Source organism: Lontra canadensis, unplaced genomic scaffold (genome assembly GCF_010015895.1).
Source record: "Lontra canadensis isolate GAN:19392208 unplaced genomic scaffold, GSC_riverotter_1.0 scaffold89, whole genome shotgun sequence".
Classification (NCBI taxonomy): domain Eukaryota; kingdom Metazoa; phylum Chordata; class Mammalia; order Carnivora; family Mustelidae; genus Lontra; species Lontra canadensis.
Window position 1 is genome coordinate 3,600,444 of NW_022631083.1, and position 16,351 is coordinate 3,616,794.

Consider the following 16,351-nt stretch of genomic DNA (forward strand, 5'->3'; position numbering starts at 1 on the left):
AATTAAGAACATGAAACAGAAAGTGAAAGATAAACCACAGACAAGGAAAGATAAGGTATTTGCAAGCATCTTGCCATCAAAGGATTAATAACTACAATATACAAAGAACTCCTACAAATCTATACTCAATCTTCTCTCCTAATAAATTAGGTATGTGTGAAAAGTCTCCATTTTTTGTTTCCGTTTTGAAAAATAAATATTTAGTTTCTCTGAGACTATCCTTTTTCTGTTTTTTGTTATTTGCAACACAGAATTCTAACTCTGATTTGAATAGTATTAGAATTGTTGAAAAATATTTTAAAATTAATGTAATTTAACAGTTTGATTATAAAATAACTGCAGAAATTTTGTAAAAGTATTTTAAAATATACATTTAAAATATTAAATAATTAAAATGTTAAAATTAAAAAGAGGGGCGCCTGGGTGGCTCAGTCATTAAGGGTCTGCCTTCGGCTCACGGCATGATCCCAAGGGTCCTAGGATCAAGCCCTGCATTGGACTCCCTGCTCAGCAGGAAGCCTGCTTCTCCCTCTCCTACTCCCTTGCTTGTGTTCCCTCTCTCACTGTCACTCTCTCTCTCAAATAATTTTTTAATCTTAAAAAAAATTAAAAAGAAACAAAGTTAGAGAAAGGAAAATCATGAATAATCCTTCATGCATGCAAACATCTTTCTTAATGTTTTGGAATTTTTCCTATACTTTGTTTCCACTATTACATACAGAGATGTACATGTACACTACTGACATGTTATATGCATATACATATATATGTACATATGCTTGACAAGTTGGATCTGAAGTGAGGACGGGTCATTCCAGGGACATCCATCAATTTGGAGATGCAAGCTAACATTTAAAAAGGTAAAGTCTGAGAATACTGACTGGGGAGATCATTCTTGGAGCAACAAATGAATCACTTTTGGAGGCAGAGACTAGGAGGAAAATAAGAGTGAAAACTAAATTCTGAAATAAAGACTATATCAAAATGTTGGGTTAAAGAACTCTCTAAAAAAGAAAAGGCAGGGTCAGAGAGGTAGGAGGAGAATGGGGATATTGCGGAAGAATTTCGAGGAGAGAATACTGCTGAACTGCTGAAGCCTGTAAAGGAGAGCATTTAAGGAGAATAAGAGCTAAGAAAAGACAATCAAGAGGGCTGTGGTGAAAATATCAGACTATTGGAATGCAAAGAAAGTGGGAGATAAAGGCATGTGTGTGTGTGTGGACCATAGAGTCAAAAATATAGCAGGAAAGAGAAGGTGACAAATCACTGGAAATGTTTTTCAAGATGGGAGAAATCAGTTTTGCTCTAGGGAATGAAGCCCGATACACTGCAAGACTGAAGACACTGGAAGAGAGAAAAGCTGAAGGCAGTGGAGACAATGAAGTCGGGAAAGGGGGAAACATGATTCATGGGCTGACACAGGAGAAAAGAATTGGGTGTTTCAAGCTGATGATGACAGTGGAATCTTTGGGAGGTAAACCTGGTGGCTGAGTACCAAGACCTGGCATGGGACAAAATTCTATTTAAATCAAGAAGCATCTCCATTAAGCAGTATTTGAGAACTTACTAGATATAAAAAAGCAAATCCCTCATTACGTTTTTGCTTCAAGTCAGTCATGGCATGAGAACCGAGACAAGTATTTGAGTGAAATGTCATAAAAACTGATGCTAAGAGGAATTTCTAAAACAACTTAACTGCTGACCCAAATAGACTGACAAGCTCTTGTTTCCTTAAAAGGAGGAAAATCTTGAGTTATTTTAACATTATCCTTTGATATACAAGTGTCTATCCACACTATGGGTAAAAACTGCACGTAATGAATGTTTCTGTATGACACACTCAATCAATGCTGGTTTAACATACAGGATTAAGAGTAAAACAATTCCAGGTGAAATAACCCAGCTCATGTTTTCCTAAACATCTGTGATTAAACAAGGAATGTGGTGATTCATGGTACTGGTATTAAGTTATACTGAAGTTGTTCCTCTGTCTCAGAGAAGCAGGGCTGGGCTGTCACTGTGATTTTCTCAACTCCTTCAACTTCCAAGCTCCACGCTTTCCTCACCCATCAAAAGTCAGCCCCGCCTTGAGTGACGCCTAGATAAAAGCCGAATTAGACTTCTTTGTGCCACAAACCCAACAAACTGGAAAAACAAGAACGCTTACTGACCTCTTTAATTATTCCTTAAAAAGAGATCTAAAATTTATGAGTAATAAATTTTTTTTAAAAAAGGTTATGTTCTAAGTATACGCATAACCAAAGCCTATGACTGAAATATATGGAACCTCTGAAGTGGTTTTCAACTTCAAATACAAACATTTATTGAAAGCTAATTAGCTTTGTTATTAGCGGTGTGTGAAGAGTTAATGATGATTTGAGGAAGTAAAGCTGGCAAAGATTTTCATTTGACCGTGGATTTACAAAATGCTCAACAATTCCACTTTCTGAAATAGCTTTTATCTTCCTGTAGGTTAAAATAAATTAGTAAGTTAAGTGTGGATGTCTTTGAGGTAATATCAAAGCAGTGCCATTAGAGGGAAACTGGGAATTATTACTCAGAAGTGTCTGGAAAATGATTGTCAGAAATGAAGACACAGAGACATTACTATACCCGCATTCTTCCACATTCCATGGATGTTTCTTCTATTTGCTTACACGAACCATTTGCTCTTTGGCACACCCCCAGCAACACTTGCAGATCTCCTAGGTGTTCTTAATATCAAGCATCTAATTCTCCAATTAGTTCAAACTGCCCCCACAAAGCATTTCTTTTCTCATCCTTCAAAGGTTCCTTATTCTCAAGTTTCTCCTAAAATTTCATTTAATTTTAGATTCTTTATTTTTACCTTCTAAACTCTGTACTCTCTTCTTCTGTTCCAATTATCAGTAATGACTTGACTCTCTAAGACCCCGTGTCTTTCAGCAATGACGTTAGGTATTTTCTTAAAATTCTTGTGTCTCCCATGAGGTGCTATGGCTTCATGAGGGCCTCCCAGAGCAACATGCCAGTAACCAGGCTTTCCAAGGGGGGAATCATGAACACTCGAATGCCTGCTTCTTCACCCATGGCCATGATCCTTCTGAATGACTTTAAAATTCCTGGCTTCACCAGTCCTCGAATGACCCTGACTACAGGCCCTGTTAAATCAGTCCACACCCAATGCCAGCACGGTTCCCCTGACAATTCAAATGTGCACATCCAGCATTCAGGCCAAAGCTCTCGCCTTCTAGATGAAGGCCCCAGCTTCCCCCATCCCTTCTGATCTCACTTCCTTGCATCATCAGTCTGCTCTGCATGGACCCTCACTTCAATCACCCTCTCAACTTCCATTTCAAGCCTCTCTTCTCTTGTCTCACCGCCCACGCCCTTCGTTTCCAGCCAGGCCAGATCTCATTGCTGTCCCAAGTCTGAGTCATGGTCTCTGACCTCTGCGGGCCCCTCAACCGTGCCTGGCAGTCTCTACTCATGTTCCCAATCATTTCCTCTCCTTTGCCCTCAGTAGCAATTCTATGTTGTCACCTCTCCATAGACTCTTCACCTCTTCCTCAAGTGACAATCTCAGTGTCAATTTAGAAAATGAAGCTGCCTCCTGACCTCTAACTTACTCTACAAGCGAATACACAATTCCTCCTCTAGGGGGCGGGAAGCTTTCCATTAGGGTGCCTTGAATTCCATCCTTCCCTATCCACCCCCACAGCAGGAGAGCCCTCCAACCGCCTCCTTCTCCCTCTGGTATCTCAAAGGCTTCTCTAGGCAAACAGAGATACTTACTATGCTCTCATTTTTAAAAAATGGCATATATTAAAAACTACAAATGTCTGTAGAGTACAGTTACCACTCCACTACATACTGAATATAGTGGTCTGCTCAATTTTCACTGTATAACTTTGTTTTCAGTACCTGCCTTCACGGGTCCAACTTATTGTAGACATTGATACTCATTTCTGTTGCTTCAACTCCAGCAAGTTCCTAAGCCACCCAGACCAAGCCTCTGACCTTCCCATGTCTGGGTCTAGAGGGCCACCCGCTGGTTCTCCAAGTTGAGGCTTGCTCTCTCACATAAGCAACTGTGATCACCAGCTCCGGGCTTAGTTTCAGTTTGTACACCCGGTATCTGCATTCCAGCGATGTCAATGAACACGCAAGGAACACTGGCTACTCTGGTGAAGTCCAGCTGGATAGCTGGTCTGTCACTTTAAGCCCCACTCCCTTGTTTATCGTTTCCTCTCATTTTCTATTCATCTCCAACCAACCCCACATCAAATCTATGAACGAACACTCATGCTGTTACAGGTGGTTCATTTCATTTACTACTTATTTTCAGTAGTTTTAAGTGTTAAAACCAAATTCTGAAATTCATATACCTCTTTCAGTGAGTCTGCAAACAATACTGTTATAGGCTCTATAATATTTCATAATTATAGATTCTATATAACATGAATGCTATAGGATTTATGCTCAGAGAAGACCACCATTTTAAGAGTAAACTATTTCTGAAACTATTCTATCAGTCAAAAACCAAGAAAAGGAGGTTAATATCAGGCGCCTGGGTGGCTCAGTCATTAAGTGTCTGCCTTCTGCTCAGGTCATGATCCCAGGGTCTTGGGCTCGAGCCCTGCATCGGGCTCCCTGCTCTGCGGAAGGCCTGTTTCTCCCTCTCCCGCTCTCCCTGCTTGTGTTCCCTCTCTTGCTGTGTCTCTGTCAAATAAATAAAATCTTTAAAAAAAAAAAAAGCATAGTATCAGGTAGTAATATGCTGGAAAATCAAATCTTGAACAAAGATTTGAGGATCCTGAGGCTTCCAAATGTGCTGGTTTCTACCAGATTAAGTTTTTGACTTTCTCATTTTATACCATCCTAAGGAACTGATTCTATGTTAAAAAAAAATCCAAAATGAATCAGAGAAAACATACAAAAAAATAGCAGTACATTTATATATTGTATATTCTGAAATGAAAACTAAGAAACAATGGCATGCTAAAACCAACTGGTACTAAAGTATTTCCTCATGAATGTACAACCCAGCAGGACTTACTAACTTTGGAAAGCAGGGGCACCTGACTGGCTCAGTCAGTTGAGCCTCTGACTCTTGGTTTTGGCTCAGATCACAATCTCAGGGTCATGAGACAGAGCCCAACGGCAGGCTCCACGCTCAGTGTGGAGTCTGTCTGAGACTCTCTCTCCCTCTGCCCTTCCCTCAAAATAAACAAATTAAATCTTTTTAAAAAATAACTTTGAAAAGCAGTCATCAGATACCCATCTACACATGATGTGCAAAGATAATAAGAAGTACAGCTCTTCCTTGACTTACAGTAGGGTATATTCCTAATAAACACATTGTAAATTGAAAAGATCATAAGTCAAGGGACGCCTCGGTGGCTCAGTTGGTTAAGCGGCTGCCTTCGGCTCAGGTCATGATCCCAGCGTCCTGGGATCGAGTCCCACATCGGGCTCCTTGCTCAGCAGGGAACCTGCTTCTCCCTCTGCCTCTGCCTGCCTCTCTGTCTGCCTGTGCTCGCTCACTCTCTCTCCCTCTGTCCCGGACAAATAAATAAAATCTTTAAAAAAAAAATGTTTAAAAGATCGTAAGTCAAAAATGCACTTAACAAAACCAACCTATCAAACATCACTGCTTAGCCTAGCATTATCTTAAATGTGCTCAGAACACTCACAGTAGCCCACGGTTGGTCAAAATAATCTAACACAAAGCCCATTCTGTAATAAAGAGCTGAATCTCTCCTATAATTTGTTGAGTACTATACAGAAGGGGAAGAAGAGAATGGATGTATAGGGACAGAACGGTCACAAGGGCATTGGTTGTTTACTCTCATGATCATTTGGCTGATTGGGCACTGTGGCTCACTGTCACTACGCAGCATCAGGAGAGAGCAGTGTATTGCCAGCCTAGGTAAAGATCAAAATTCAAAATGTGAAGTATGGTTTCTACTGAAATGCACATCACTTTTGCACCACTGTAAAGGTGAAAAATTACTACGTTGAACCATCATAAGTTGGGGACCGTCTGTATGTAACCTAACATAAACACCACTGACCCAGTCCATGATAGAAAATGACATGCAAGACATACTTAGTGCATTCATCATCTGGACAATAAGTCAAGAGGGGCAAAGCCTGACTCTGGAATCCTTTCCTTAATGACACTCTTTATTACCTCGTAGCTCTAACCAGGCTGTTCTTTTGCCCTGGTCCAAAATACACCTAGATATGAGAAAGTACAATGGAAAACATTTCTCTTTATCATTAAAAAAAATCTAACAGATTTTTTTTTTATCAGATGGTAAATGGTAAATCTAACGTTATACCAAGACTGTTTAGATGAATTAAAATACGGCCTTGCCTCAAAGCATGAGCATGTCTTTCCTATCTTACCTAGCTAACATTTTTAAGGGAGATAAAAAATCAACACTTATAAACCACTTAAAATTAAATAGTCCATTTTAAACATTCTGCTGTGAACACGAAACAGAGAGTGGAAGCCAAAGGTGAAACACGTTTTTAAAATGTAAGTAGTAGCAACAGTAATATATTGAATTATATAATTTCCAAAATGTTGAAAATGACGGTAACCCAAAGTACAGTTGGATCAGAAGGAAAAAAAAATATGTTAAAGGCTAGTTTACAGTTTTCATTCTCTAATTATAATAAATCTTTCAATTTAGTGCATAACAGGAATGGAGAAACAAAGTTAATAAATGCTTACAAAGGTGGCTCAGGTTATAACAAACATGGAAATGAATACCAAAACAAAAAACACCAAAACAAGAATTTTAAAAAGATCACAAACTAAACCCTGTTTGGTTTCTAGAAATATATCTAGTTTTAAAGAATTTCAACAAGGTTACTTAAAAAACAAACAAACAAACAACAACAAAAAAAAACCCACCAACAAAAAAGCTTGATTTCTTTCTGGTAACACAGAAGTCCTTACAAAAGGGTAGAAGCACTTTCGTTTCTCATCCCAAAGAATAAAGCAGAGCCTCCATTGTCCGATTCCTCCAATCATCAAAGCTCTTGACTTAGCAATCAACTTTCAATAAGCAGAGAGGCTCAAAAGTCCACTCTGCCCTAGGGGGCACCTCTCCAAGTATCAACCACCTCCAGCAATTCAAACATCCAAAATAACTTCAAATTGTAACTGGTTTTCCACTTTCATTTCCAACGGAAGTCCGTGTACCGTGTACCACGACTTTCAGTAGAGTTACTGTGGGTGACCACTAGGGAGCATGAAGTGAAGTTTTTAGCCAAGAAGGACCCCAGCTGGACGGCCTTGTTCCAGCTGCCCAAGTGCACTTGCTAGAAAGCCCTGCCCCCATGTGGCCGGCTGTGCGGCTGTGTAGCCAAGCCACTGGCCTTGGGGCAGGAGTGGGAAGATTCTGCTCTAAAATAATCCTGTGAAATGCCCACCTCTGGCTGTTGAAATATTCAGAATAAAGCCTCCTAAGCAGAAATTCTACCCGTTCCAGACTCAGTGCCTTGGATAGTGAGAACATACAACAACTAGCTATAACGACATTGGCTGTATCTGCCTGGGCCTTACTGAGGTTCTCACGTGTGGCTTCTGCCAGCCAACAGGGACATTCAACGACATTGTGAGACAATGCTGAGGCGCAGTTTAAATGACATCTTTCCTGGTCACAACATATTTTGCTAGTAATGCTTCACTGCATATGGTCTTTTACTTAACATTAAAGTTGTATGTAAAGGTCATATACGACTTTCTTTGGTCCTGGGGCAAATGGGGCATCTCAGTGCTTTGGGCTTTTGGTATTCCTTCTGGGTCTAGTACCCCCTCTGTGGTCTGGGACACTCCCTTCCCAGCTCCGGCTGCCTAGGGTCCATCCTGGAATGCTCCCATCCTCTCGGGCTCCCACCCATGTACTTTCCAAAGCGGGGTGCTTCCCAAACCTGTACTGTCTCTCAGTCTCAGGGCCGGGCTCTCAGTGCCTCCGAAGTGGAAAACTAGCTCAAATAATCTGAAAACTGCTGTTGTTCAAGATCATTTTACTGACCCTCACAGTGGGACTTCCGAACATGTGGAATGTGAGGGACATCCAGAACAGGCCACGAGGAGATCTGGGGAAGACTGGGTCTGGTGGCAGCACCCAAAGCAGGCTCTGAAGGAGGAGGCTCCCTGCAAGCTATGAAGTCATCACAGAAGAGAAATCAGTATTTCGTGCCTCCATTGGCTACAGGAATGAAAACAGGAAAGCACTGAGGAAATGGAATGATTCCCTTCCTCCTGGATTTACTTTCTCAGGCCCCCCTGAGCCGGGGAGAAGAGGCACTCGCTGTGTGTGGCCCTCACTCCACCTCTCTGCCAGGTGTAGTCAGTCCTCCCTGAATGTTAGCTACTATGACTCGTGCGGCTTGCCCAAAATAGAACACGTTAGAGAGACGGCAAACAACACGTTCTGAGATTTCTGCTTCTGTTCTAATGCTCAGAAGTCACGTAATGACCAGACGAGTTAATGTGTTCTCATCCAGGAACACAACAATGTCTGTTTCAAACAGAAACGCGGCCAGTTTTCTCCACGCTGGAAGTAATGTGTTCGCCCATAGACACATGCAAACACTGCATTATCTGTTACGTTCCGCAGAGGTTATTTATTTTGCTCCACAACAAATGGGGAAATCTAAGGACTCCGTCCATTGAGTGAAAAACAAATACAAGATCTCCTCTGAGAACCTGAAGCAGACCCATTTTAGCTAAAGAAGAATCGTTTCCATACATTTACTCATTCAGCACACATGAATATATTCTTTTTATTTCTGTATTTTCAACATTCTTCGGTCTGCCAGGCCACCCTGCCAGCGTTGGCTAATGTCACCAACCTTCTCCAAACGTCCCCTCCTCACCTTGTGCCTGCTCACCACCATGGGCACAGCACCCGGAGGCTGAGGTCCACCGTCGTGTGCCCCATTCAGATTTGGAGGACTCGGGGTCGAAACTGTCAGAAACGTGAAGTAACGGTCAGAGTCCATGACATCAGCTCCGCAGATTTCAGAGTGCTGATGGCTCTCTTTGTTCTGTGTCTGTATGAAAAAATTACACTATTCCTCTTCTCAAGATAAAAAAAAACAATGGAAAAGATAAGCTCTAGTTCTCGCTCCTCGCTCTGCCCACGGGCAGATCCAAGTTGCTTTGTCCTCCCCCGGCTATTTGAGGCCATGTATCTGTGGATCACTCACTCCCTTCTGGAAAATGGCCTCCTCAGCTTCTCTAACATCTATCCATGAACTTCTCTGGCTTACTGTTCTACTTTTCGACCGCCCTTGAACTAGTGTTCTCTGGTTCTCTGGTATTAGCCCTCCTAGTTCACAAAGCCATCACAGGGACAGAATCTTTTTTTTCTCCCAGATAAAATGCTGTGTGTCTCTCCCACCTTCCAGTAGAACAGATCAAACAGAGCTACTACTGCTGGAGAGGAGGACGGGGGCCCAAGACACACCCAGCCCAGCCCCAGGCATCTTGGCAGAGCTCTGGGGTTCAGAACAAACTGTAATGTCTTTCCACACCCGTGGTAGTTCTCAGCCCTGTCTCCGCTCCTGATTCTGCTCCTTCAACCTGATGACCTCCTCCCCACTCTCCCCACAAAGTCAGATGCGTCCCTCCCAGATTCAGTTCAAGGGCGACCTGTTTGTGATTCTTTGCTGTAAGAGGTTGAGGCGAGCACTCCATATTCCCTGGAGGCACCCTGGACTGCCTCCACTATTGTTGGTAGTTTATGTTTCTGCTCTCTGTACTAGATCAGGCCACTGGAACAGCGGAGAGGATGATGATGGTGGTGGTGGTGTGTGTGTGTTTGAGAGATATGAAGGAGAGGTATCCCAGATGAACCTCAATGAGGCCTGGGTATATTCTGACTGTGGGGCTGGCGCCTTGATCTGCATGAAGAGAAGCAAGGCTGTGGCTAGAGACAGGGATAGGACAGTGGCTGGCTGCTCTCCAGCCCAACCAACAAGGATGGAATCTAAGCCCGCCCTAGAAAAAGAGACAAAATCAAAGAACTGCTTTCAAAACAGACTATGAAATAAGCATTAGGTAAAATACCAAAGACCTCATATTTTTTTTTTGAAATAATACTTCTCTATTGTTTTCATTAAGATCTAAATTTCTAAAAGACCTATCTATATTTTCTATTCAGTTTTGATGAACAAAAATCCTGCCTACAATCAGAGCCAATAAACTTCTCAAGCAGCAGTGGCCAGTGAAAAGAAAATAAAGAAGGGAGATGTTGGCATAGGTGTAAGATAGAGACAAAATTCTGACCTGCAGAACCAATCCAAAACACCTGTTAGATAAAGGTGGAGGCTGACAACACTTACAGGAATAGATATCTTATAGACATTATGCTTATAATCTTTTAAAAAAACAAGAGTCCTTGCAAAGCTGTGTGTAAGAGCCCCTTAGAAATATCAGGATATTCTGGGGCGCCTGGGTGGCTCAGTGGGTTAAAGCCTCTGCTTTCGGCTCAGGTCATGATCTCAGGGTCCTGGGATCGAGCCCCGCATCGGGCTCTCTGCTTAGCAGGGAGCCTGCTTCCCCCACTCTCTCTCTTCCTGCCTCTCCGCCTTCTTGTGATCTCTGTCTGTCAAAGAAATAAATAAAATCTTTAAAAAAAAAAAAGAGAGAGAAGAAATATCAGGATATTCTGTTTAATGAAGACAGTAGCCATTAAGGGCACACCATCTACTACTGGTTGGTTGTCAATGAGCAAACTGGATTCAGATTGGCCTCTGGAAGTCCAAAACATATATAAAGTAGCCAGATTCCTTTGTTCTGCACAAAAGCCTCAAAATTCTGATTTCCCTCACTTCAGAAAATTAATGAGGTGGATAATTCTGGTAGATTCCTGTACCCTAGAACAATGTATATCCTCAGGGAGCGTTGGGAGTGAGCCACAGCACACTCCTATGTCCAGTTCCCTGACACTCAAGCCAGCGAGGAAGCCAGATGCTCCGTGAACTGGGACTAGTGAGGGCAGGTCCTCCATTCCTGCCAAGAACACATGACCTGAATCTAGTCATGAGAAACACTGAATGGCTCCAGTTGAGGATTCTTTAAAACTGTCAAGAACAAAACATGACACCTAAAACCAATGCATGTTCCTGGATGGAATCCTGTACCAGAAAGGAAAGAGAGACACCACTGGGAAAGTAGTGAAGTTGGGATGGGAACTATAGATTGGACTGAATCATCGTGTCAGTGTTGATTTCCTGATTTGGTTACATGGTGGATAAGTGGAGAATGACCTTGCCTTGGGAAACTTACCACTTCATAACTTAGGGGTTGTGGGACATCATCCCTACAGTTTTCTCTCAAAAGGTTCAACAAAAAACTGATGATAATGGGTACGTATACCTCTACCTCCACAATCTCCACCTTCATCACCACCTCTACCTCCTTCACCAAATACCACCACCTCCATCTCCACACTCCCACCTTCAATATCTCTAATGGCACCACGATATCTACTTTGGCTATTCCAAAAATGTCCCCCTTATTTCTTGGTATTCAGGCATCTTTCCCATAAGAAAAGCCAACAGAGTGAGTTTGTTACTTTACCTGACTCTGTATCAAATGAGTTACATCATTTTATATCTCCTCTTACTTCTTAATACCCACTATTTTAACATTTAATGGTCTCCAAGCTTTTCTCTACTGAGCTGCCATGCCACAGTCAGCCCATGAAACAATCGGTCAACCAATAATAAACCAACAAATACTGAATGAGCATAAAATCTGTCATGCTACCGTTCAGAGGAATATAAAAGACATGTTCCCTATCTCTGAGGAACTGAAGCCCGTGATACAATCAGGAACAAAGCATGCAGTAAGTGGTGAGGGCACAGTGAGGAGATCTGCTGGCAATCTGGGGGCCAACACCTACAAATGACACAGAGATTTGTAAAAGTGAACAGAAAGATGCCCATGTCACTAGAGCTCAGGATGGAAAGAACAGCTGTGCACCCAGAGCAAAGGGCCCCCAATGCTCACTACTATTTCTTCTAGGTTCTCATTCCCATGGTGAGGGGGACAGTGGTGATCGAGTGGGAGTGAGAAAGGGGAGAAGTGTTTGGCCTCCTCCCAACAAAATGGGAGGCAGTTTAACTTGGTGTTCAGTGTCCCTTCACATGTTGACCTTCCACCATTTTCTCACCTTGGGGTGCCCAGCTCCTTATTCACCAGTCAGGCACCCCATCATGCCAAGAAGAGAGCAAAGTTGTTAAGTCTTCAAAGTCAAATAGATATTTAGTTTTAAAACAGGGCTCTAGAATCTCTCAGGGGTCCCACAGATCTCACGGAGAAGGTCTTGAAGGGTAGAGGAAGAAGGAGAAAACTTCTATTACTGATATCTCCATAGGTTACCACTATTTTCTATGCGCATACATGGAGACTCCTCTTTATCAGGAGAAAAAAGTAGCTTTTCAAATGAGAAAAATCTCTGATCATTAAAAAAAATAAAACATAGAACTACATTATACTCAGGCAGCAGTGAAACGTGACTTATCAGCCCAGAAATGTACACAAATGTAATACTCCAAATAATATCTTATTATCACAGATTTTTCCTCTAATGGCAAAAAAAATCCGCTGAAGATTTTGAAATGTATCATTTTGCCTAATGGTTCTTGGTGACGAGTGAAACTGTCTCTCATCCAAGGCTAAGGGAACACAGCCATAAACTATTAATTGGCTCATTGTTTCTCTTCATTGTGCATAAAACTTTTTGTAGTATTTTTCTGTTGGCAGAAAGAAAAAATTAGCAATCCAGATTTACACCCACGAAGGAGGAAATAAATTGCGTAAGTCTATATTCAGGATAGCCTCCCCCACTGAATGAATCCTACTCAACTGGCTCCATTTTCCTGTTTTAGGAAGGATGTATAATCAAGAGAAGCTGTAAAATTTCAAGCAATCTGTTGAATTTTTAAATTATCACTAAAAATGTTTTGACTATACACTTAGAATCTGAGAGGGAGGAAGAGACAAGAGTCGATGCCACCTAATCACTCCCAACAGGCAAAGACACAGAGTGATATGTAACAGTTTAGCATATAAACACCATTAACGGAGTCAGTCCAAAGACAAATGGTCACTTTTCTTCTCCATATCCATTATCAACATATCACTCCATTACCTTGAGGGAAACAAAAGGACTTGTCGCTTGGTTTTATAGCATTGTACCCATGAAAACATGTTGAAGAAAGGCTTAGGTTATCCAGGCAAAACATGTGTTCACTACAGACTTGTCCAGTCCAGGCCTTGCCTAAGAAAATTGTGCCACAGATCTCTGGGATCTCTGGTCTCATGGACTCGTGAGACTGGATGGATTCCAGTCTCCTCCAGTGAACTAGGAAGTCAGTCATTTATGCTGTAGGGTTTACAAAATGAACTAGAATGCCCAACCCATTTAATCCCCACAGAGAGAGATGAAACAATCACCTCTCCCCAGGAGTGAAATGGCATCAATCTGACGCCCGGGACCAAAGCCAACCATCTCAGCTGGAACCTGAGGTTTCTCAGCCAGAAATTGGGACCTTGAATGCATAGCAAGTAGACCGCTTGCTCTGTTTGCTATGTTTTTCCAAAAGCAATAAAAATTGTATTTCTTATTAGGCAAAGTTAAAAGTAAAATGTGAAAATAAAAATATAAATGTTATTCTGCTGGTCATGCAAATTTGATATATGCACATGACTGGAGATAATGAACTAAATTTAAATCTTCCTGCTTTAAGGTTTGCCAGTTACTCTGGCAGTCAAAGGAAGCCATACATCTGATAAAAATTTTTACAGATTTTAAAAATAGTGTATGACAGAATTTTCAGTTTTTTTGAACGAGAGATACCTATGGTGGCTAAACTATTTCCTAAAAGGAATAAGAAGTATCTATTCCTATATAACTGATCATCATTTACCAAGTAAGTGCCCTGTAGACACTGTGGCTAAGGCTTTAAAATCTGGTTTTCCACGATTACATTACAGTCAACTGTGTGACAGAATCAGATCTGAATCCCTTTCTCCTCCTGTGAGAGTCTTTTCTAATCTAATTTTGAGAGTAGCACTTCCTTCTTTTATTTATTTATTTATTTATTTATTTTTAAAGATTTTATTTATTTATTTGACAGAGAGAGAGAGAGCGCGCACACACAAGCAGGGGGAACAGCAGGCAGAAGCAGAAGGAGAAGCAGACTCCCTACTGAGCATGGAGCCCAACATGGGGCTCGATCCCATGACCCTCCCTACTGAGCATGGAGCCCAACATGGGGCTCGATCCCATGACCCTCAGATCACGACCTGAGCGGAAGGCAGACACTTAACTGACTGAGCCACCCAGGCACCCCAGCACTTTCTTCTTTTAAAAAGACAATTTAAGGGGCGCCTGGGTGGCTCAGTGGGTTAAAGCCTCTGCCTTCGGCTCAGGTAATGATCTCGGGGTCCTGGGATTGAGCCCAACATCGTCGGGCTCTCTGCTCAGCGGGGATCCTGCTTCCTCCTCTCTCTCTGCCTGCTTGTGGTCTCTGTCAAATAAATAAAATCTTTAAAAAAAAAAAAAGACAATTTAAGAAGTGGAGGGGAAAACATCCTTTTCATCCCCTTGCTAAAGACGTTATATGTCCCTATGTATTTTGAGTATTACAATATTAATTGCCATAGTTTACGGTAGATGGTGGGAGTAGCCAGGCTGTTAGGCTCTTTTTAAAAATTTCTCTATTGTTTGGAAAAGCAGTTTATTGCTTTCCCCAAAATGGAACATGCTCATCGTAAAAATTTCTAAGAATCTAGAAGTCTTCAAAGATTGCTGTCCTACCACCCATGACTACAAAAACCTGAGAAGGAAAAGGAACTCCAATTGCAACAAAAGTCTAACAATTGCAGTACTGCTGACCCTTTGAACAACATAGGTTTGAACTGATGGGTCTGCTTATATGCAGATTTTTAAAAATACAGTACTATAAATGTGTTTTCTCTCCCTTACGATTTTCTTAACATTTTTTTCCTCCAGTTTAGCTTATTTTAAGAATAAAGTACAAAATACATATAACATATAGAACATGTGTTAATGGATTATTGGTAAGGCTTCTGGTCATCAGTAGGCTATCAGTAGTTAAGTTTAGGGGGGATTCAGGTTATATGTGGATTTTCAATTGCATGGAGGTTGGACGCCTCTAACCCCTGCTATCTTCAGGGGTGAACTGCAATTACATTTCAATAATATATTCTCATTACTGAAAGACAATGGACCTTCCATCAACCTCAACTTTATCTCTCCCACTTAACCTCAGTGTCAAATGCCTTCGCTCCAGGGATGTTAAGACATTTCACTTTTGAAATAAGGTCAACTAGGAAAGATGATCAAAAAGAAAGAAACTAGTTCTGCAGATGTTAATTGCACCTGGGTAGTGTTATTTTTTTCCTCACTTGAACCACACACTCACTTGAGCCAGATCAACTCTCGCACGGCACAAGGAAGAAAATGAATTATCAACAGTTTTAAGACATATTTGTCATGATAAAAAGATAGCTCTATTTGCCAACTTTTCCTCATAGGTGAAATAATCTATCTCTATTTCTGGGAAACTGAAAGCAATAGTACATGAAGTAAAGCTTTTTTTCCTGTCATATTCTACAGATATTTTATCTTCCCCAACCACAGAGACCGTGATTAAACAAGCAAACATACTCTGTGACATGCCAAACTTATTTGTTATTGGACTACCTTCCATAATGACAATGTTTAGTACCATAAAAAGGACCTGATAAAATTCCAATTTCCATTTTTATATTCCAAAAAGTAATTCAAATCTGCTTCTCAATTCAGTGTTTCACTACTGCAAAGCAATCCTCCTTATTTTACACCATGCTTATGTTTCCTTTAGTCATTTTAACTGCTAGTTTTACTTAGCAAAAATTTACTGTCTTTTCTCAGTTATTGCTTAAATGTCTTCTGATAGGTCACATTTCACCTTCTGCTGTCTTACGTCATAAAATGGCCAAGCACACTTTTAGGCAAAACTGAGTATAATTATTTTAATAAGAATAAATTAAAAGATAGAGTATCCACATTTACTGAACTTCTGTTTTCATCAACTATAGATAAAAGGTGCAGAAGTCATATCCTCAAAGAAGAAAGGTTCTGCTACCACTGTTCGAAACAGGTATAGTCAATGGTACTTTTATAATTCAGAAGTTTTCAGAGCTCGAAGGGAAGAAGTAAACACATCTGGTCTCTTCAACATCCTAAATATCCATTAATTTGCCATTGACCCCTACAATACATAAATTTGAATAAAATCTTACTGCAAAGAAAATTCTACTATATCC

General features: G+C 41.1%; 1 protein-coding gene across 5 annotated transcripts in view; it reads right to left on the reverse strand.

The window, feature by feature from the left end:
- TJP1 (tight junction protein 1) overlaps positions 1-16,351 on the reverse strand; it is a 245,234-nt gene that overhangs the window by 216,971 nt on the left and 11,912 nt on the right. The window lies entirely within an intron of this gene.